Raw genomic sequence first — 22,414 nt, forward strand, 5'->3', positions numbered from 1 at the left:
TCACCTGCGTGCAGGATGGATTTGCTTCTTAGGCTACTGGACACCATTAGCTCCAGAGGGATCGAACACAGGCCCAGCCATGGAGTCCGGTCCCGGAGCCGTGCCGCCGACCCCCCTTGCAGATGCCGAAGTTGAAGAGGTCCAGAGGTCCAGAAACAGGCGGCAGAAGACTTTCAGTCTTCATAAGGTAGCGCACAGCACTGCAGCTGTGCGCCATTGTTGTCAGCACACTTCACCAACAGTCACCAACTGTCACTGAGGGTGCAGGGCGCTGGGGGGGGCGCCCTGGGCAGCAATGTATAATACCTTTTTATGGCTAAAATACATCACATATAGCCCTTGAGGCTATATGGATGTATTTAACCCCTGCCAGATCTCACAAACTCCGGGAGAAGAGCCCGCCGAAAAGGGGGCGGGGCCTATTCTCCTCAGCACACGGCGCCATTTTCCTGCTCAGCTCTGCTGTGAGGAAGGCTCCCAGGCTCTCCCCTGCACTGCACTACAGAAACAGGGTTAAAACAGAGAGGGGGGGCACTTATTTGGCGATATGATTACATATATAAAAATGCTATAAGGGAAAACACTTGTATAAGGGGTTGTCCCTGTATAATTATAGCGTTTTTGGTGTGTGCTGGCAAACTCTCCCTCTGTCTCCCCAAAGGGCTAGTGGGGTCCTGTCCTCTATCAGAGCATTCCCTGTGTGTGTGATGTGTGTCGGTACGTGTGTGTCGACATGTAGGAGGACGATGTTGGTGAGGAGGCGGAGCAAATTGCCTGTATTGGTGATGTCACTCTCTAGGGAGTCGACACTGGAATGGATGGCTTATTTAGGAATTACGTGATAATGTCAACACGCTGCAAGGTCGGTTGACGACATGAGACGGCCGGCAAACAAATTAGTACCTGTCCAGGCGTCTCAGACACCGTCAGGGGCTTGTAAAAACGCCCATTTACCTCAGTCGGTCGACACAGAGACGGACACTGACTCCAGTGTCGACGGTGAAGAAACAAACGTATTTTCCTTTAGGGCCACACGTTTCATGTTAAGGGCAATGAAGGAGGTGTTACATATTTCTGATACTACAAGTACCACAAATAAGGGTATTATGTAGGGTGTGAATAAACTACTTGTAGTTTTTCCTGAATCAGATAAATTAAATGAAGTGTGTGATGATACGTGGGTTTCCTCCGATAGAAAATTATTGGCGGTATACCCTTTCCCGCCAGAAGTTAGGGCGAGTTGGGAAACACACCTTAGGGTGGATAAGGCGCTCACACGCTTATAAAAACAAGGGGCGTTACTGTCTCCAGATACGGCAGCCCTCAAGGAGCCAGCTGATAGGAAGCTGAAAAATATCCTAAAAGTATATACACACATACTGGTGTTATACTACGACCAGCAATCGCCTCAGCCTGGATGTGCAGCGCTGAGGGGGCTTGGTCGGATTTCCTGACTGAAAATATTGATACCCTTGACAGGGACAAGATTTTATTGACTATAGATGCATTTCTATATATGCGAGATGCGCAGAGGGATATTTGCATTCTGGCATCAAGAGTAAATGTGATGTCCATATCTGCCAGACGAAGACACGACAGTGGTCAGGTGATGCAGATTCCAGACGGCACATGGAAGTATTGCCGTATAAAGGGGCGGTCCATCGGACCTGGTGGCCATGGCAACAGCTGAAAAATCCACCTTTTGTTACCCCAAGTCACATCTCAGCAGAAAAGGACACAGTCTTTTCAGTCTCAGTCCTTTCGTCCCCATAAGGGCAGGCGGGCAAAAGGGCCAGTCATATCTGCCCAGGGGTAGAGGAAAGGGAAGAAGACTGCAGCAGGCAGCCCATTCCCAGGAACAGAAGCCCTCCACAGCTTCTGCCAAGTCCGCAGCATGACGCTGGGGCCGTACAAGCGGACTCAGGTGCGGTAGGGGGTCATCTCAAGAGTTTCAGCACGCAGGGGGCTCACTCACAAGTGGACTCCTGGATCCTACAAGTAGTATCCCAGGTGTACATTGGAAATTCGAGACGTCTCCCCCTCACAAGTTCCTGAAGTCTGCTTTACCAACGTCTCCCTCCGACAGGGAGGCAGTATTGGGAACAATTCACAGGCTGTATTCCCAGCAGGTGATAATCAAAGTACCCCTTCTACAACAAGGGAAGGGGTATTATTCCACACTATATTGTGGTACTGAAGCCAGACGGCTCGGTGAGATCTGAAATATTTGAACACTTACATACAAGCGTTCAAATCAAGATGGAGTCACTCAGAGTAGTGATAGCGAACCAGGAAGAAGGGGACGATATGGTGTCACTGGATATCAGGGACGCTTACCTACATGTCCAAATTTGCCTTCTCACCAAGGGTACCTCAGGTTCGTGGTACAGAACTGTCACTATCAGTTCAGACGCTGCCGTTTGGATTGTCCACGGCACCCCGGGTCTTTACCAAGGTAATGGCCGAAATGATGATTCTTCTTAAAAGAAATATGGACGCTTTCCTGATAAGGGCAAGGTCCAGAGAACAGTTGGAGGTCGGAGTAGCACTATCTTAAGTAGTTCTACGACAGCACGAGTGGATTCTAAATATTCCAAAATCGCAGTTTTTTCCGACGACACGTCTACTGTTCCTAGGGATGATTCTGGACACAGTCCAGAAAAGGATGTTTTCTCCCGGAGAAGAAAGCCAGGGAGTTATCCGAGCTAGTCAGGAACCTCCTAAAACCAGGAAAAGTATCAGTGCATCATTGCACAAGGATCCTGTGAAAAATGGTGGTTTCTTACAAAGCGATCCCATTCGGTAGATTTCACGCAAGAACCTTTCCGTGGGATCTGCTGGAAAAATGGTCCGGATCGCATCTTCAGATGCATCAGCGGATAACCCTGTCTCCAAGGACAAGGGTGTTTCTTCTGCGGTGGCAGCAGAGTGCTCATCTATGAAAGGGCCGCAGATTCGGCATTCAGGACTGGGTCCTGGTGACCACGGATGCCAGCCTGAGTGGCTGGGGAGCAGTCACACAAGGAAAAAATTTCCAGAGAGTGTGATCAAGTCTGGAGACTTCTCTCCACATAAATATACTGGAGCTAAGGGCAATTTACAATGCTCTAAGCTTAGCAAGACCTCTGCTTCAAGGTCAGCCAGTATTGATCCAGTGGGACAACATCACGGCAGTCGCCCACGTAAACAGACAGGGCGGCACAAGAAGCAGGAGGGAAATGGCAGAAACTACAAGGATTCTTCGCTGGGCGAAAAATCATGTGATAACACTCTCAGCAGTGTTCATTCCGGGAGTGGAAAACTGGGAAGCAGACTTCCTCAGCAGGCATGACCTCCACCCGGGAGAGTGGGGACTTCATCGGGAAGTCTTCCACATGATTGTAAACCGTTGGGAAAAACCAAAGGTGGACATGATGGCGTCCCGCCTGAACAAAAAACTAGACAGATATTGCGCCAGGTCAAGGGACCCTCAGGCAATAGCGGTGGACGCTCTGGTAACACCGTGGGTGTACCAGTCAGAGTATGTTTTCCCTCCTATGCCTCTCATACCAAAAGTACTGAGAATCATAAGAGGGAGATGAGTAAAAACGATACTTGTGGTTCCGGATTGGCCAAGAAGGACTTGGTACCCGAAACTTCAAGAGATGTTCACGGAAGACCCGTGGCCTCTACCTTTAAGAAAGGACCTGCTCCAGCAGGGGCCTTGTCTGTTCCAAGACTTACCGCGGCCGCGTTTGACGGCATGGCGGTTGAACGCCGGATCCTGAAAGGGCATTCCAGATGAAGTCATCCCTACCCTGGTCGAAGACAGGAAGGATGTAACCGCAAAACATTTTCACCGCATTTGGTGAAGATATGTTGCGTGGTGTGAGGCCAAGAAGGCCCCTACAGAGGAATTCCAAATGGGTCGTTTCCTACATTTCCTGAAAACAGGACTGTCTATGGGCCTAAAATTAGGGTCCATTAAGGTTCAAATTTCGGCCCTGTCGAATTTCTTCCAGAAAGAACTGGCTTTAGTGCCTGACGTTCAGATGTTTGTAAAAGGGGTACTGCATATACAGCCTCCTTTTGTGCCCCAGTGGCACCTTGGGATCTCAATGTTGTTTTGAGTTTCCTAAAGTCACATTGGTTTGAACCACTCACCACTGTGGACTTAGCATCGTCACCTTCCATGTGAGATATTTTATTAGCCCTGGCTTCAGCCAGGCGTGTGTCAGAATTGGCGGCTTTATCATATATAAAGCCCTTACTTAATTTTTCATTCTGACAGGGCAGAATTGAGGACTCGTCCTCAATTTCTCCTTAAGGTGTTTTCTGTTTTTCACATGAACCAACCTATTGTGGTACCTGTGGGTACTAGGGACTTGGAGGACTCCAAGTTACTTGACGTTGTCAGGGCCCTGAAAAATATGTTTCCAGGACGGCTGGAGTCAGAAAATCTGACTCGCTGTTTAGCCTGTATGCACCCAACAAGATGGGTGCTCCTGCTTCTAAGCAGACGATTGCTCGCTGGATTTGTAATACAATTCAGTTTACACATTCTGTGGCAGGCCTGCCACAGCCAAAATCTGTAAAAGCCCATTCCAAAAGGAAGGGGGCTCATCTTGGGCGACTGCCCGAGGGGTCTCGGCTTTACAACTTTGCAGAGCAGTTACTTGGTCAGGGGCAAACACGTTTGCTAAATTCTACAAATTTGATACCCTGGCTGAGGAGGACATGGAGTTCTCTCATTCGGTGCTGCAGGGTCATCCGCACTCTCCCGCCCGTTTGGGAGCTTTGGTATAATCCCCATGGTCCTTACGGAGTCCCAGCATCCACTAGGACGTCAGAGAAAATAAGATTTTACTTACCGATAAATCTATTTCTCGTAGTCCATAGTGGATGCTGGGCGCCCATCCCAAGTGCGGATTGTCTGCAATACTTGTACATAGTTATTGTTACAAAAATCGGGTTATTCTTGTTGTGAGCCGTCTTTTCAGAGGCTCCTTCGTTGTTATCATACTGTTAACTGGGTTCAGATCACAGGTTGTACGGTGTGATTGGTGTGGCTGGTATGAGTCTTACCCGGGATTCAATATCCTTCCTTATTATGCACGCTCGTCCGGGCACAGTATCCTAACTGAGGCTTGGAGGAGGGTCATAGGGGGAGGAGCCAGTGCACACCACCTGATCCTAAAGCTTTTATTATTGTGCCCTGTCTCCTGCGGAGCCGCTATATCCCCCTTGGTCCTTACGGAGTCCCAGCATCCACTATGGACTACGAGAAATAGATTTATCGGTAAGTAAAATCTTATTTTTACACATAATGTCCCTTACACATATGCCGCACATTATTAATGCCCTTATACACATAATGACACACATAGTGCCCCCTACACATTTGCTGCACATTATTAGTGCCCCTATACACATAATGACACACATACAGTAGTACCCTGTTACACATATGCCGCACATTATTAATGCCCTTATACACATAATGACACACATAGTGGCCCTTTACACATATGTTGCACATTATTAATGCTTTTTTACATGACACACATAATGCTCCTTACACATATTCTGAACACTACTGCACAACCAACCCACTCACATGCACACAGCACTCACACTTCCACTAACACTGTGACCTCTGCCTCTGCTTGGATACAGATGTGTCCTCACAAATCTTGCATCAATGCTAACGTCGGGTACCTTTTTTTTTAATGAAAATGCATCTTATTTGCTTTGCTATGTGGCTAGGATGCACAAGCAGCTTCTGCTGATTAAACTGATATGCAGCATGCCTATATACTGTGTAAGGCTGTATCTGCATATGAAATGCTACATACAGAATATAGGCATGCCGCATATCATTTTAATCAGCAGAAGCTGATGATGCCCCTAGGCATATCAAATGCCCTAGGCAATTGCCTAGTTTGCCTATGCCTATGACCGGCTCTGCCTTCACTTCATATTGTGCAACTTTTCAGGGCCCCAGTTCTTATTATGCAACCTTATAATTCCCCTCCAGTTCACTGTACACCACAATACCATGAACAGGTCCAGGATCATAACTAGATAGATTGCAGGCTCCAAGGCAACTATGTACCACAGAATTATGAAATATGTATATAACACATGTAACTTTGACAGGTAAAAGGGGCCCCTCTCAACCCAGGGCCCCATTGCAGCTGCACTGCCTGCATCTATGGTAGCTATGCCCTTGCTTATGTACCTTTAGTTCCTAAAAAAACACAACCTAAATGTTCTCTTTTCTGTTTCTTATATTGTATCTTCTGTTCTTATATGCAAATGTAAAGCACTTTGAGTTCTATATAAATAACATAACTGGATGCCACTATCTGAACGGCAAAGGTTGGTGACAAAGCAGGTACCATGTGCAATGCCAAATACCAGATAACGTTTAGATTGATATGGATGTGTCCCTAGTATGTATGTTTCATTGGCAGCAGAATACAGACCAGGAAACTGTGTCACAGAAGCCCCATTGAGACCGATAAAATCGCCTCACCAAAGAAACGTGAACTAGTGTCTCTCCTGAAGGAGCAATAAATCGCTTTCTGGAAGAATTTTTGTGTGATTTATGGATGTCACTTAATTTCACGAACTGTCTTTCAAAGGTGAAAAGTAAAAGGAGCCTATATCCCAGAGGTGGCTGAAAATTAATGTTGAAGGAAGATATACAGAATATGAGGCTGGCTAGGTTTCTACAGTTTTACATGTGTATATTTCTAAACTTTTGGACTTTATTATAAATTGTACAATTTATACTTATACTGTAAATGGCTATAAAAATAAATAAATATATAAAAGAACACAGCACACTGTGGTTGGCAGAGTCTGTTTTATTGTTTGCCTCATTATGTCGTTAGAGGGTACAAAGTGCTTCCCAGATGTAGAGAACTGTAGCTGTGCAATGTTTGCGGTCCACATTTGTACTGTTTTTCTTTTAAAATACTGCTTGTTTAGCCTTTTCTGACTAAGTACAATGTACAGATAGGTCCCATTAAGAGTATATAGTTTGAGATCCAAAATACTCTGTGTAAAATTCAAGTCAGTTTGCAGAGAAAAAATGGCCATGGTTAGTGAGGAGCGGGTTCGGTTCCTCGGAATCCGAACCCCCCCTGAACTTCACCCATTTTACACGGTTCCGAGGCAGACTCGGATCCTCCTGCCTTGCTCGGTTAACCCGAGCGCGCCCAAATGTCATCTCGCGAGATTCGTATTCTATATAAGGAGCCGCGCGTCGCCGCCATTTTCACTCGTGCATTGGAGATGATAGGGAGAGGACGTGCAGCGTTCTCTCAGTTGTGTTCAGTGTGCTGCAAATATCTGTGCTCAGTGTGCTGCAAATATCTGTGCTCAGTGTGCTGAAAATATCTACGTTCTCTGCCTGAAAAACGCTCCATATCTGTGCTCAGTGTGCTGCAAATATCTGTGCTCAGTGTGCTTTATTGTGGGGACTGGGGACCACCAGTATTATATAGTAGGAGGACAGTGCAGAGTTTTGCTGACCAGTGACCACCAGTATTATACGTTCTCTGCCTGAAAAACGCTCCATATCTGTGCTGCATTGTAGTATATAGTAGGAGGACAGTGCTGAATTTTGCTGTGACCACCAGTATATATATAGCAGTACGGTACAGTAGTCCACTGCTCTACCTCTGTGTCGTCAAGGATACAATGCATCCATTCCTGTGGTGCATTTTAGTTGTGCGCAGTATATATAGTAGGACGACAGTGCATAATTTTGCTGACCACCAGTATATAATATATAGCAGTACGGTACAGTAGTCCACTGCTCTACCTACCTCTGTGTCGTCAAGTATACTATCCATCCATACCTGTGGTGCATTTTAGTTGTGCGCAGTATATATAGTAGGAGGACAGTGCATAATTTTGCTGACCACCAGTATATAATATATAGCAGTACGGTACAGTAGGCCATTGCTATTGATATATTACTGACATATAATTTCTTTCATTTTTCTTTGCATCATGTGCTGTTTGGGGACTATTTTTTAAATCTGCCATCCTGTCTGACACTGCAGTGCCACTCCTAGATGGGCCAGGTGTTTGTGTCGGCCACTTGGGTCACTTACCTTAGCCATCCAGCAACCTTGGTGCACCTCTTTTTTTCTTTGCATCATGTGCTGTTTGGGGACTATTTTTTGAAGTGCCATCCTGTCTGACACTGCAGTGCCACTCCTAGATGGGCCAGGTGTTTGTGTCGGCCACTTGGGTCGCTTAGCTTAGCCATCCAGCGACCTTGGTGCACCTCTTTTTTTCTTTGCATCATGTGCTGTTTGGGGACTATTTTTTGAAGTGCCATCCTGTCTGATACTGCAGTGCCACTCCTAGATGGGCCAGGTGTTTGTGTCGGCCACTTGGGTCTCTTAGCTTAGTCATCCAACGACCCCGGTGCAAATTTTAGGACTAAAAATAATATTGTGAGGTGTGAGGTGTTCAGAATAGACTGGAAATGAGTGGAAATTATGGTTATTGAGGTTGATAATACTATGGGATCAAAATGACCCCCAAATTCTATGATTTAAGCTGTTTTTGAGGGTTTTATGTAAAAAAAAACACCAAAATCCAAAACACACCCGAATCCGACAAAAAATTTTCAAGGAGGTTTTGCCAAAACGCGTCCGAATCCAAAACACGGCCGCGGAACCGAATCCAAAACCAAAACACAAAACCCGAAAAATGTCCGGTGCACATCACTAGCCATGGTGTTTCACCACGGCAAGGAACAAATGCACCCTCTTCTTTATCTCATTTTATCTTTTTGATTTTCATCCTTCTTCACTCCTGTCCAAGGCCTGTGCTTCTTGACACTGCCCAGCCATAGATATCCTCATACCTCCATCTATGTCTCTTTCTCCAACACTACCTCAGCCTCCTTTTCACTTCTTGTTGGTGTTCCCCAAGGCTCTGTTCTTGTCCCTTTTTTTCTCTCTCTACACCTCACTAGGTGATCTCAACAGCTACTTTGGTCTACTTTTACGCTGATGATAGTTACACAAATCTATTTCTCCTCCCCTGACTTCTACCTCTCAACCTCATCTCTGTCTCTCTTCTATCAGTGGATGTTTTAATGCTTTCTTAAGCTCAACAAGACTGATCCTATACCACTCCCTCCATGGTCCATTTCCTCACCCATTTCACTCTTTCTTGGATCCGGACTATAGGTCAACAGTCATTAGGTAGACAGTCATTAGGTTAACTCCATATGGTCGACAGACACATGGTCGACATGGATAAAAGGTTGACATGGACAAAAGGTCGACATATGAAAGGTTGATATGTTCATATTGTCAACATGCCAATGGACAACACACATATGGTCGACACATGTATTTTGTGGGGGGTTTCCATGTGTTTGGACTCCTTCCTTGATTATCAATGTCATAAATCATAACCTTTAGTAACCATGTGGTGAGCGTGACACCCTGCCTGAAGCGTGGAGGGCTAAGTAGGGTGACGAAGGGATGCGGTTGTACAAATGGTGGTTCCAGATGACAAACTATTTACACTAACCCTAAAAATGCAAGAAAAAGTGTGTTGAACATTTTTGTGTTGACAAGTCATGTTGACCTTTTGACACTGTTGACCTTTTGTATCTGTCAAACCTTTCCAGTGTCAACCTTTCATACAGTATATCGTCCTTTTGTCCATGTCAACCTGTTATCCATGTGGACCTTTCATCTGTCGATCTATATGTCGATCCAGACATGTCGACCTTCTGCCTGTCGACCATATGGAGTCGACCTAATGACTGTCAACCTAATTAATGTAGATCTTCTATACCACACCCACTATTGCTATAACTATCCTCTTTCCTATCCCCAAGTATGCTACATGGGTGACATCCTTCACTGCTCTCTCTCTCTCTCTCTCTGTCACCCCCCACACACTCATTCTTACTTTCTCTAAATCCTGCCACTTACACCTGTTCAATATATTCTGGTCACACCCTTCCTCGCTGGGATTCTACCTCGATCACCTGCCTGTACCATTATGACCTCTTACTATCTGGTCTTCCTCTCTCCCAACACTCCCTCTTAAATCTATCCTCAATGCTGCTGCTTGCCTTATCTTTCTGTCTTGTTGCTCTAATTTCATTTCTCCATCATCTCCATCACTGACTACACTTTCCTTACAGAAACAAGTTTAAGCTCCTCTTGCTCACCTCATGCCACACTCCCATTTGCCTTCTCCACTATTCCTCTGATTGTCGCCTTGCCTTCTCTTGATTACCTCCTGCATCCAAAACCTCTTGTGTTGCTCCCATCCTCTGGAACTCACTCCCTCATCCTTGAGGGTGTATACCAGCCTGCAGGGATTCAAATGTGTCATGAATACACAATTGTTCTTAAAAGCCTACTATGCCTCCTTTTACTCTTAACTCAAGTCCTTCATCCTCCTTCCTCATCTCAGTTCACCACCCAGTTTTACTCCTCAATCCTTTAGACTGTAAGCTCTCACAATCAGGGCCCTTCACCCTCTTGGTTCTCAAGAGGGTAGAGGTTTCTTATCCTGCACTATGCTTGTCTCCAGTGCACTCCCTCTTACAGTCAGTTATTCTAATGCTTTCTGCCTGCCCTTCATATGCATGGGGTCACTTATTTCTCCTGTTATTATCGATGTCTCATTCTTTTTTCCCTATTGCCACTTTGGGGCTTATTCATATGTTCACGCGCCACCTATCTCCCGTCTAAATTGACGGGAGATAGAAGGGCAATTTTCAAATGACCCCCATTATCGCACTGATTGCACTCAGTACAGTCGGGTTTAGGCGCGCAAAGCACCTAAACCTGACTAAACTAATGGGCGCAATCGTAAAGAGACCCGTTTGGGCACCCAAACGCGTCTCTTTACGTGCATTTCAGTTCACTACCTCCGGGGGTAGCGAGCTGAAATGAAGTTGTCGTGCCCGTCGGCAGTAACATTAGAATACCGCCGGTGGGCACAATCGCGGCCGGGAGGGGGACAGAACATTTAAATTCTGCCCTTTATGTCTGTTTTATCCTTTTTAGATTTTTTATATTGTTTATTCTGTTGAAATTTTCATGTACAGCACTAGAGACACTTTGTGGCAACATATATTAATATCAATAATTAAATAATAATACATATACAGTGTGTATTGTAGGGGATCCAGTTAGGAACCCGACAGTCGGGATCCTGGCTGTTGTAATACCGACACTGGAATCCCGACACTGATCAGAATGCCTCGGCATCCCGACAGCCGGGATCACGATCAAGTGGCTGCCAGGTTGCCAGAGAGGTAAGCCGCAGGGGGACAGGTTTAGACTATGAGGGGGGGGGGGGGGTTAGGGTTAGGCTGCGGGAAGGGGGTTAGGGTTAAGATGTGGAAAGGGGGAATTAGGGTTAGGTTGGGGGTGTTTAGATTAAGGCTGCGGTAAGGGGATTTAGGATTAGGCACAACTGGAGAGGGTTACGGTTCAGATGCGCAGAGGGGTGGGCGGCTAGGTTTAGGTTGCAGTAAGGGAGGGTTAGGGGGTTAAGGAGAGAGGGGTAGCATGCTTACCCCGGGATTCTAAAGAGCGAGTGCCTCATCTCGACCACCGGCATTTCAGTCCCAACCCTATTGTAGATGTAATACATTAAAATTACACCTAACATGCACGGACAGTGGCGGACGACATTTTAGTGGAACAAATATTCATAAGAATGGGAGGCAATCACGAGACCGCCGACGCTGGTACCCTGACAGGTGGTGAAATGCCGCTGCTGGAATACCGGCGCCACAGGCTTTTCTCCCTCTGTGATTGTCCACGACACCCACAGAGGGAGAATAGATCCGGTGGCAAACACAGTGTCTGCAGTGTGGCGAGCACAGCAAGCCCACAATGGCCTAACTTATCAATTCACTTGAAAGGGGATACAGCCTATCCAGAATGCATATGCTTCTGAGGAAGTTGCGGGTCTTTACCGTGTTAATCAAAACAGGCCACCTTATTTGAACTTTCACCTTACCAATCAGGCCCAGCACAATTGGATTTGCCATCTTCCAACAATATTTATCGTCATCTGTTCATACTGCTGCAGGACTTCTTGCTTACATCATTGTATGGACTTTCACTCATCTAGCTGGTAATATTACATCATCGCTGGTTATTATTCCGAATATTAACTTTGAGTTACTTCTACTTTGTAATGTGATATATTCCTATTGAGTTGGCTATCCTATCAGGCAGGCAAATCAAACCCTGACAAGTAAGCATTTCTTCTGCAATATCGACCACGAAAATGGGTAATTTTCTCTTGCAAAAAATGGAGTATAATTGGATTGCCCGATAATAATAATTGGGCAAAAATTGCAAAAATACAATTTTTTTTCATGAGGAAAATTACTATGGCTAATCAGATTCTCGCCTATGTTTTTTATTACTTACGATTATATTAGACATTATTACCCTCCTTTGAATCAGATGCTTATTGATTGACAGCACCGATGTGATTACTTTTTATCTGTCTATAAAGAAACCAGTAATATCCCGAAACCTATGAATTCAATAGGAACCAGTGAGGTCACTGGGGATACAGCCTAGTAATTAACTATAGACCAGTAGTACCATTTCACTTGGCCAATTTCTGTCATTGTGCACATGCATGAGCTGGCTTACACATGTGTAATGATGCAGAAAGCCGTCACCTGAGCTTCAGTTCCACTGTTATAAAAGTATTAATAAAAAAAAAGTTTTTAGACATAAAAATATAGTAATTGATATAATGCATATTATCCTGATGAATTTGAAAGTAATGCAGTGGAAAAAATATTGCAAAAATAACTTATTTGTTTCACTGATTGACATATGTTAACAATATCCTGAGATATCATTGACATTTGGCAACAGAATAATCTATACTGGTGATAAGCATACTGTGAAAATGGTATTTACTGTACATACTGATTTTGTGGATAACACAACTACTAAAGTATTTTATTGCTTTTTCACAAGATCACAGAACACAATGATAAGGAAAAAACTCTGCCCCCGAGAAATCACTGGCATGTGTCATTGAATAAGGATGGACGCAGAAACGTACACTATTTCTGTAGGTAGGAACATGTTACAGTATATACTCTGCACAATGGAGCAAATGATGATTAATGCCGGGATCCTAATTAATCCGCAGTGACAGATTAGCGTAGATGTGCCGGGGTCTTGTCTTTCTGCAGCAAGGCTTTCCTGATAGGACAGGTGGTGGGAAGGGACAAAAAATATTCAATTTGCTCCTCATTTACATACATATGACAACCATCTGGGCTAATAGCTTTCAAATGTCTTCATTACTGCTCTTCTAGTGAGGGAACTGTGCTAGATACCAATTAGGCCTTGAAATCCAGAGAATAACATGTAAATATTTGTAAAAAGTAAATGTTGAGCATTCCAACCTCGGTTTGTGTATGTGTGGCTTTTCTTTGTGTGGGTTTTTTTTGTTGACGGGGGAAGGGAGTGTGGTTAACGCCTCAAAATAAAATATAATTTGATGTTAATCAGAGACCAGGTGTTATATTTTAAGTTCTATTATTTATTTTAATAACCCCATTCTTGTCATTAATGTTATTATAATGAGGCAAACCACAGCTATATAGTGTACTTAGTTTCAGGCTTATACAGGAAGCATAATTTCTCTGCTTTGGCTAGCTTTTCTGATAACAGTGATGCCCTAATGTATGTCATTACATCAATGGGTGGATCTTCTAATATGAATATATTTGGACTATACACCCTGGCCAATATATCGGCCGCTCTATTGAACGGCCGATATGTAGCGGGTCTGTTGGCCAGTGTGTACAGGCGATATGTTTGTGAACTATCGCATCAGCCCTGCAGCACAGCTGATGTCCAATATATCTACCAATATATTGGCGCATCGCTGTGTGTGTGTACGGCGATCAGCCAACCGCCTGTACACATGCTGCGGCAGCCAGCGGTGATTGACAGCTGAACTGGGCGGGTGTGTGTGTACACGCCCGCCCAGTTCATGACGTCAGTCCCCGATGGACCGGGCAGTGTGTATGCACACCACACTGCCTAATACGTCCATAGATATATCTGCAGATCAATTGATCTGCAGATATATCTATCAGTGTACCCACCTTAAGTCTCTGAAAAAGTTCTTCATTTACCATAGATATAAGCAAATTAAAAAAATTTTTAATTCCAATTCTATACTGAAGCAACTATGCACCTTGGTAAGTAAAATGTGCAGAGATTTAGATGTGAGAGGAGTGTGTCCAAATTGCAATGTAAATATAAAGCTGTCCAGCATTTGTGGGCTACATGCAAAAGCAGTCAGTTTTTATCAAGTATGCAAAAACAATAAATGGATTTGCTCCCCTTGCATTGCAGCATGGTTGTTCAGGTGTGAAGTTCCACCTTTGTTTTGCTTTATTCCTATCCGAGAATCTGCTCTATTGCACACTTAGGGGGTAATTCAGACCTGATCGCTGTTCAATTTGCACGCAGGAAGCGTTCACAAAAGCGTGCGAAAAGAAAGCAAACACGCCTTCTTCGCAGGAGTGCACAAAAACGTGCAGCAGTGCACAAAAGAGGTGTTGACTGTTTTGCTTCGCATGGGTGCGATGCATTCGCAAGGTTGCAAAACGCATCACCAGCAACATGGAGTTAATCGTACATGTGCGTTGCAATCGTTAGCTTGCAACTAATCGCACAATGGAGATTTTTTTTATTCTTTCCTTTCAACTAATAGCACAATCATCCTAAGGATTTGTTATGTGATTGATTAATTGATCAAAGACTACAAAATTAAAAGTTTTTCAAACTAATTGATCAATAACATTCTGCAATTAAGGCAACATACATACTGTTTATCTCCTATATAATAGCCCTATTCTGTGACCTTGTGATTCATTTGCTAATGCTGGGCGGAGTTACAACAGTGGGCGGAGTTATTCAAATGAGTCACAGAGATCTGGCCAAATCTACAGGAGACTAGGAGCAGAAGCAGATAGCATGGGCATTGGGCATGTCACAGGCAGGTGTGCATACCTCCCAGCTTTCTGCAGGAGCTTTCTCCAGGCAGAAGGAGGGAAACACCCTCTGCAAAAAGGGGGCGTGGCTTCACGGGAGGGCCCCCGTTTTCGTCAGTGAGGGGGCTTGCCCAGCGCTCTGTGAGCTGCTGGCATGCCCCCAGGGGCTGATTATGAGTCCGGGGGGCACAGGGCACTCATTGCTGTGCCTGCTGTGGGTTGGGGGCGTGGCCTAATCGCGGTCCGCGCGGCCACGCCCCCTTATGCAAATTCCGATTTTTAATTTTTTTTATGGGATTTTGACCCCTCAGCTAGGGCTAAATCCAGAGGACGTGGTCGCTCCCCCTACACACCCGCACAGGGAGAAGAAAGCAGGGAGACTGCTGCCTCCCTGCAACACCACAGACCTTGCAGAAACCTAGGGCGATCCGGCACCGGAAAAGCTAATCAGGAATAAATACTTAAATTAGAAAAGAAAAACCAAAACAGGACAGTAAGTTACCCTAAACAGATAGGGGAGAGAGAGGGCAGAAATTAGCCCTTTCCATGTGGTATATTATATACGTATCGATGTTATTTTCGTCCTAGTTGGTGGTGCACCCAGAGCCAGAAAGTATACAAACTTTAGTACAATGGGGAGAAAACAGAAGGCTCTTGTGTGGGCGCACTCTTGTAGACAGGAAGTAAGTTAGATAAGATAATTAAGATGAATGGTTAAAACATAACTTTTATTAACTAGTATTACAAACAGGGTTGTTACCGGAGATCTATCCTTCAAAATGCAATATAGCAGGCATCTTAGTGAAATAAAAATGTTCTGGTCTCTTAATGTTTAAAAGTGTGTGGAAGGGCGGTAGACATTAGTTGGTCATACCCCCATTCCCACTTGACCAGTACAGACTTGCTGTGTTAATGGAACCACAGGGTGGTCAAGACACAAAAATAATAACTATGCTCTTTTGGCTTATGAAAGATTAGAGAAATGATCAGAAGTCATTCCTCTGAGTGTAATACAGAAAAAATGGACATGCTCCTATCTGGATTTTAGACAATGATAACGGTAGAAGTAAATGTGGCACCTCACGTAGTTGGTGCCCGTGACCAAGGGTCTAGAGATTACTGAGTAGAGAAAACAAGTGGTGATACTACTGTTGGTGTTGATACCACATAAATGAGGAAAATCCTGCTCTACAACACCAGGTATTCGCAGGTGGTCTCCCTTCCTGGTACTGACTTGGCCCAACGCTGTTTAGCTTCCAAGATCAGACGAGATCGGGCGCTGGCAGCGTGGTATGGTAGTAGAGAATTTTATGTGAACACCAATGAGAGTGCACCTATTTAAGAAAATTGAAAATCAGAACCGACAGAAAGAGAAATGAGGAAAGATCCAGTAAATGAGTGGATCTGCTTTTCACGTTAGACCCGATCCAATATTCCCACTCGCGTGGTGCAATGTACCGGGAATCGTGAATGAGAGTCCACGAAAGATAGTGATCTGTAGACAATTGATATTAATGAGAATTGGCACTGTAAAATACAGTCAGAGAAAACCTTGATCGCAAGTGTGTTATAATTTGTCCAGACAGGTAGTGCATGGCAGGAGATGCTGGTAGAATCAGATAAATACGTGGTCACTCTGGTGATGCGGTTTGTTGCAAAACTCAGGGTAAAATCTAGAATCTGTAGGTTTGTGCACTAAGGTATAAGATTTGCAGTAACTGTAACAACATATATCTGTTAACCATAAGTGTTATACGCTGTTTGCCTCGTGACCCCGGATAGGATGTGGGATGCTATAATAGATATATGCTAATTATATGCATGCATCAATTGCTGTAAGGAGGCAAAAATAAAGATAGATGCAAACCAACACTTTCATGAGTATAACAAATATATTGGTCAAAAAATAATGACACTCAGACAGTTAGCTAATTTCCAATAGGTTCGCTAAATGCTACAGAGTGCTAGTGAAGATCTATAGTCAGTCACCCCTATAATGCATACTAAATACGAGATAATTCAAGCGGTTCTGCTAAGGTTTGAAATAGGAGTTGCTATCCGTGGCAAAGAGCCACAGGATAGTGAGGCTTACAGTTTCACCAGAGATCAGGATAGGCCAAGAGAGCAAAGGAGATAAATGAGGCTAAATGCCAGGATGCGGTGGTGTCGACGAGACCCCTGTTCCTAGATGCGGAAGACGCGTTTCGCCCTAGGGCTTGTTCACTTCCGGGTTCCGTACTGTACGGTGTGGGGAGAGGGCTTTTAAGTCCGCCCCGGTTAAGGCTTGGCCAATCATATGGTGTCATATGGTAGATGAGATCTCCCCGTATGTGTAGTTGCTAGGAGACCGCATGCATGACGACGTCAGAACGGGAGGCGGGAGATGCATAACTTGTCGCGAGATCGCGGGCGCCATCTTGGATGTGGGAAAAATATCTTTGAGGTTAAGGTTTGTGTGGGCAGTTACTAAGAGACTGAAAATAGCGAAGCTGGAAACGTCATAGCCGGAGGCTGGAAACATAAGGTGATGGTAAATCACCATAGTGGATATGTCATGTGGTGAGTGTGGTCTCCCCGTATGTGTGGTTGCTAGGAGACCACATTGGTGATGACGTCAGATCGGGAGACGGAAGATACACCACCTATCGCGAGATCACGGGCGCCATCTTGAAAGTGGGAAAAATGCCATTGTGGTAAGGGTATGTATCGGCGGTTGCTAAGAGACTGATATAGCGGAGCTGGGAAGTCACAGCCAGAGGGCTGAGAGCATTTATGTGATAGTAAATCACCATTGTTGGATATGGGAATACTAGATAATGAATAGGTGGTAAATGCCCCTGTTGCATCGCTACGTTGTAAAGGATGCTGCTATTGCAATTTGATGATATAAGGTGATATAATTAAAATAGATGTTATGGAGGAGCTATACAAAAGGGATGAGGGAATGTAATGGAATAGGAATATAATAGAGAATAAAAATAAAAAATAAATAATGACAAAATAATAAATAAAAAATAAAAAATAAATAAAAAATATATAAATTAAAATTTAAAAATTAAAGCTAAAAATGAATGTAACATGAATGTATGATATGTAATGAATTATTAATAACCTGCTTAATTCACAGGGATATATTGAAATGTGCAACAAGCTGGATGAGCCTGAAGGAAATATGTGATGGATGGGCTGGACGTGCTTGGAGGGCAATAATAAGAGTAGAGGGATCAAGAGGTGACTGTGATGGTACTGAGTGTACGTTGGGAGGCAGGTGTCGGTGTACAGTGACAAGTCAGCAAGTTAAGGGGATGATTGGAAGCTGAGGATTAGATGTGGGTGCATAGATGTGCAGTGACCAAAGGAAAAGCAAACTGATTATTTTTACATTTGTCGGGATAAGGGGGGAGGTGAGGGGTGGGTATAGCTGATAGGTGATAGATGGGGGAGGCCGGGAATATGTGTCTGGTGGGTGTGGCTAATGGTGAAGAATGGAAATAAGAGCTGAGTGTGAGGAGATATATTAGATAGGAAGGGAAGATGAGACATGGTGTTGAATAGTGATATAAGTAAAAGGATGAGATGTGCAAGCGATACGTGTACAGTGAAAGGTGTGAAAGTGTGAATCACCTATGGGAAAAATAATGGATTAAAAAAGGAATATATGTTCTAAAATGTAAATAGTAGGTGAGAAGCTAAGTTACAAAAAAGCTCCATAGTTAATGGTTTCATTCAAGCCAAAGGGTTTCAGGCTGTTCAGGCGGAAAATCCACTCACTCTCCTTTTTGTATAGTTCTTTTGTTATGTCTCCTCCTCGTATTCCGAGATGTACTCGATCTAGCGGGCATACACTGCCATAGCAAAAACCAGAAGAGAGAATCTGATCTTTGGAAAGAAAAGTAAGAGCACGGAGCAGGAAGACACCGTCCGCTTCATTGGGACCTTCTGCCCTGAATGGAGGAAATTGAAGGGAGCAATAACTAGACATCTCCCAATTTTACAATTGGACCCCGATTTGGCACCCCTCTTCGACTCCCCACTGCAAATGAGCTGGCGCAGATCAAAAAATATGAGAGACCATCTAGTGCACAGCCATTTGATCTCCTCAAATATCAAAAAACCTATCATCACAGGCTCTTTCCCCTGCGGCCACTGCAAATTATGCCCCCAAATTTTGCAAACCAACACGGTCATCGACAGGTTTGACCAGCCGGTCAAGTTACAATATTTTTTCAATTGTAATACGCAGGCGGTGATATATTGCATAACGTGTGAGTGTAATCTCAAGTATGTAGGCATGACCACTCGTAAATGGAAAGAAAGAATTTTGGAACACCTTGGTAACATCCGTAATGCCTCCAGAGATCTTAACAGAATGAAACAGCTCACATCGGTAGCAAGACATTTCAACTCTGTGCATAAGGGATCCATCAAAGGATTTAAGACCTTCTGCTTAGATCGAGTACATCTCGGAATACGAGGAGGAGACATAACAAAAGAACTATACAAAAAGGAGAGTGAGTGGATTTTCCGCCTGAACAGCCTGAAACCCTTTGGCTTGAATGAAACCATTAACTATGGAGCTTTTTTGTAACTTAGCTTCTCACCTACTATTTACATTTTAGAACATATATTCCTTTTTTAATCCATTATTTTTCCCATAGGTGATTCACACTTTCACACCTTTCACTGTACACGTATCGCTTGCACATCTCATCCTTTTACTTATATCACTATTCAACACCATGTCTCATCTTCCCTTCCTATCTAATATATCTCCTCACACTCAGCTCTTATTTCCATTCTTCACCATTAGCCACACCCACCAGACACATATTCCCGGCCTCCCCCATCTATCACCTATCAGCTATACCCACCCCTCACCTCCCCCGTTATCCCGACAAATGTAAAAATAATCAGTTTGCTTTTCCTTTGGTCACTGCACATCTATGCACCCACATCTAATCCTCAGCTTCCAATCATCCCCTTAACTTGCTGACTTGTCACTGTACACCGACACCTGCCTCCCAACGTACACTCAGTACCATCACAGTCACCTCTTGATCCCTCTACTCTTATTATTGCCCTCCAAGCACGTCCAGCCCATCCATCACATATTTCCTTCAGGCTCATCCAGCTTGTTGCACATTTCAATATATCCCTGTGAATTAAGCAGGTTATTAATAATTCATTACATATCATACATTCATGTTACATTCATTTTTAGCTTTAATTTTTAAATTTTAATTTATATATTTTTTATTTATTTTGTATTTTTTATTTATTATTTTGTCATTATTTATTTTTTATTTTTATTCTCTATTATATTCCTATTCCATTACATTCCCTCATCCCTTTTGTATAGCTCCTCCATAACATCTATTTTAATTATATCACCTTATATCATCAAATTGCAATAGCAGCATCCTTTACAACGTAGCGATGCAACAGGGGCATTTACCACCTATTCATTATCTAGTATTCCCATATCCAACAATGGTGATTTACTATCACATAAATGCTCTCAGCCCTCTGGCTGTGACTTCCCAGCTCCGCTATATCAGTCTCTTAGCAACCGCCGATACATACCCTTACCACAATGGCATTTTTCCCACTTTCAAGATGGCGCCCGTGATCTCGCGATAGGTGGTGTATCTTCCGTCTCCCGATCTGACGTCATCACCAATGTGGTCTCCTAGCAACCACACATACGGGGAGACCACACTCACCACATGACATATCCACTATGGTGATTTACCATCACCTTATGTTTCCAGCCTCCGGCTATGACGTTTCCAGCTTCGCTATTTTCAGTCTCTTAGTAACTGCCCACACAAACCTTAACCTCAAAGATATTTTTCCCACATCCAAGATGGCGCCCGCGATCTCGCGACAAGTTATGCATCTCCCGCCTCCCGTTCTGACGTCGTCATGCATGCGGTCTCCTAGCAACTACACATACGGGGAGATCTCATCTACCATATGACACCATATGATTGGCCAAGCCTTAACCGGGGCGGACTTAAAAGCCCTCTCCCCACACCGTACAGTACGGAACCCGGAAGTGAACAAGCCCTAGGGCGAAACGCGTCTTCCGCATCTAGGAACAGGGGTCTCGTCGACACCACCGCATCCTGGCATTTAGCCTCATTTATCTCCTTTGCTCTCTTGGCCTATCCTGATCTCTGGTGAAACTGTAAGCCTCACTATCCTGTGGCTCTTTGCCACGGATAGCAACTCCTATTTCAAACCTTAGCAGAACCGCTTGAATTATCTCGTATTTAGTATGCATTATAGGGGTGACTGACTATAGATCTTCACTAGCACTCTGTAGCATTTAGCGAACCTATTGGAAATTAGCTAACTGTCTGAGTGTCATTATTTTTTGACCAATATATTTGTTATACTCATGAAAGTGTTGGTTTGCATCTATCTTTATTTTTGCCTCCTTACAGCAATTGATGCATGCATATAATTAGCATATATCTATTATAGCATCCCACATCCTATCCGGGGTCACGAGGCAAACAGCGTATAACACTTATGGTTAACAGATATATGTTGTTACAGTTACTGCAAATCTTATACCTTAGTGCACAAACCTACAGATTCTAGATTTTACCCTGAGTTTTGCAACAAACCGCATCACCAGAGTGACCACGTATTTATCTGATTCTACCAGCATCTCCTGCCATGCACTACCTGTCTGGACAAATTATAACACACTTGCGATCAAGGTTTTCTCTGACTGTATTTTACAGTGCCAATTCTCATTAATATCAATTGTCTACAGATCACTATCTTTCGTGGACTCTCATTCACGATTCCCGGTACATTGCACCACGCGAGTGGGAATATTGGATCGGGTCTAACGTGAAAAGCAGATCCACTCATTTACTGGATCTTTCCTCATTTCTCTTTCTGTCGGTTCTGATTTTCAATTTTCTTAAATAGGTGCACTCTCATTGGTGTTCACATAAAATTCTCTACTACCATACCACGCTGCCAGCGCCCGATCTCGTCTGATCTTGGAAGCTAAACAGCGTTGGGCCAAGTCAGTACCAGGAAGGGAGACCACCTGCGAATACCTGGTGTTGTAGAGCAGGATTTTCCTCATTTATGTGGTATCAACACCAACAGTAGTATCACCACTTGTTTTCTCTACTCAGTAATCTCTAGACCCTTGGTCACGGGCACCAACTACGTGAGGTGCCACATTTACTTCTACCGTTATCATTGTCTAAAATCCAGATAGGAGCATGTCCATTTTTTCTGTATTACACTCAGAGGAATGACTTCTGATCATTTCTCTAATCTTTCATAAGCCAAAAGAGCATAGTTATTATTTTTGTGTCTTGACCACCCTGTGGTTCCATTAACACA

At 44.0% G+C, this 22,414-nt stretch overlaps 2 pseudogenes; one reads left to right on the forward strand and one right to left on the reverse strand.

The window, feature by feature from the left end:
- Window positions 1-16,222: 16,222 nt before the first annotated feature.
- On the reverse strand, window positions 16,223-16,341 carry LOC134890344 (5S ribosomal RNA; annotated as a pseudogene).
- A 5,674-nt stretch (window positions 16,342-22,015) lies between these two features.
- On the forward strand, window positions 22,016-22,134 carry LOC134890345 (5S ribosomal RNA; annotated as a pseudogene).
- The last annotated feature ends 280 nt before the right edge of the window (window positions 22,135-22,414 follow it).

Source organism: Pseudophryne corroboree, chromosome 3 (genome assembly GCF_028390025.1).
Source record: "Pseudophryne corroboree isolate aPseCor3 chromosome 3, aPseCor3.hap2, whole genome shotgun sequence".
Classification (NCBI taxonomy): Eukaryota; Metazoa; Chordata; class Amphibia; order Anura; family Myobatrachidae; genus Pseudophryne; species Pseudophryne corroboree.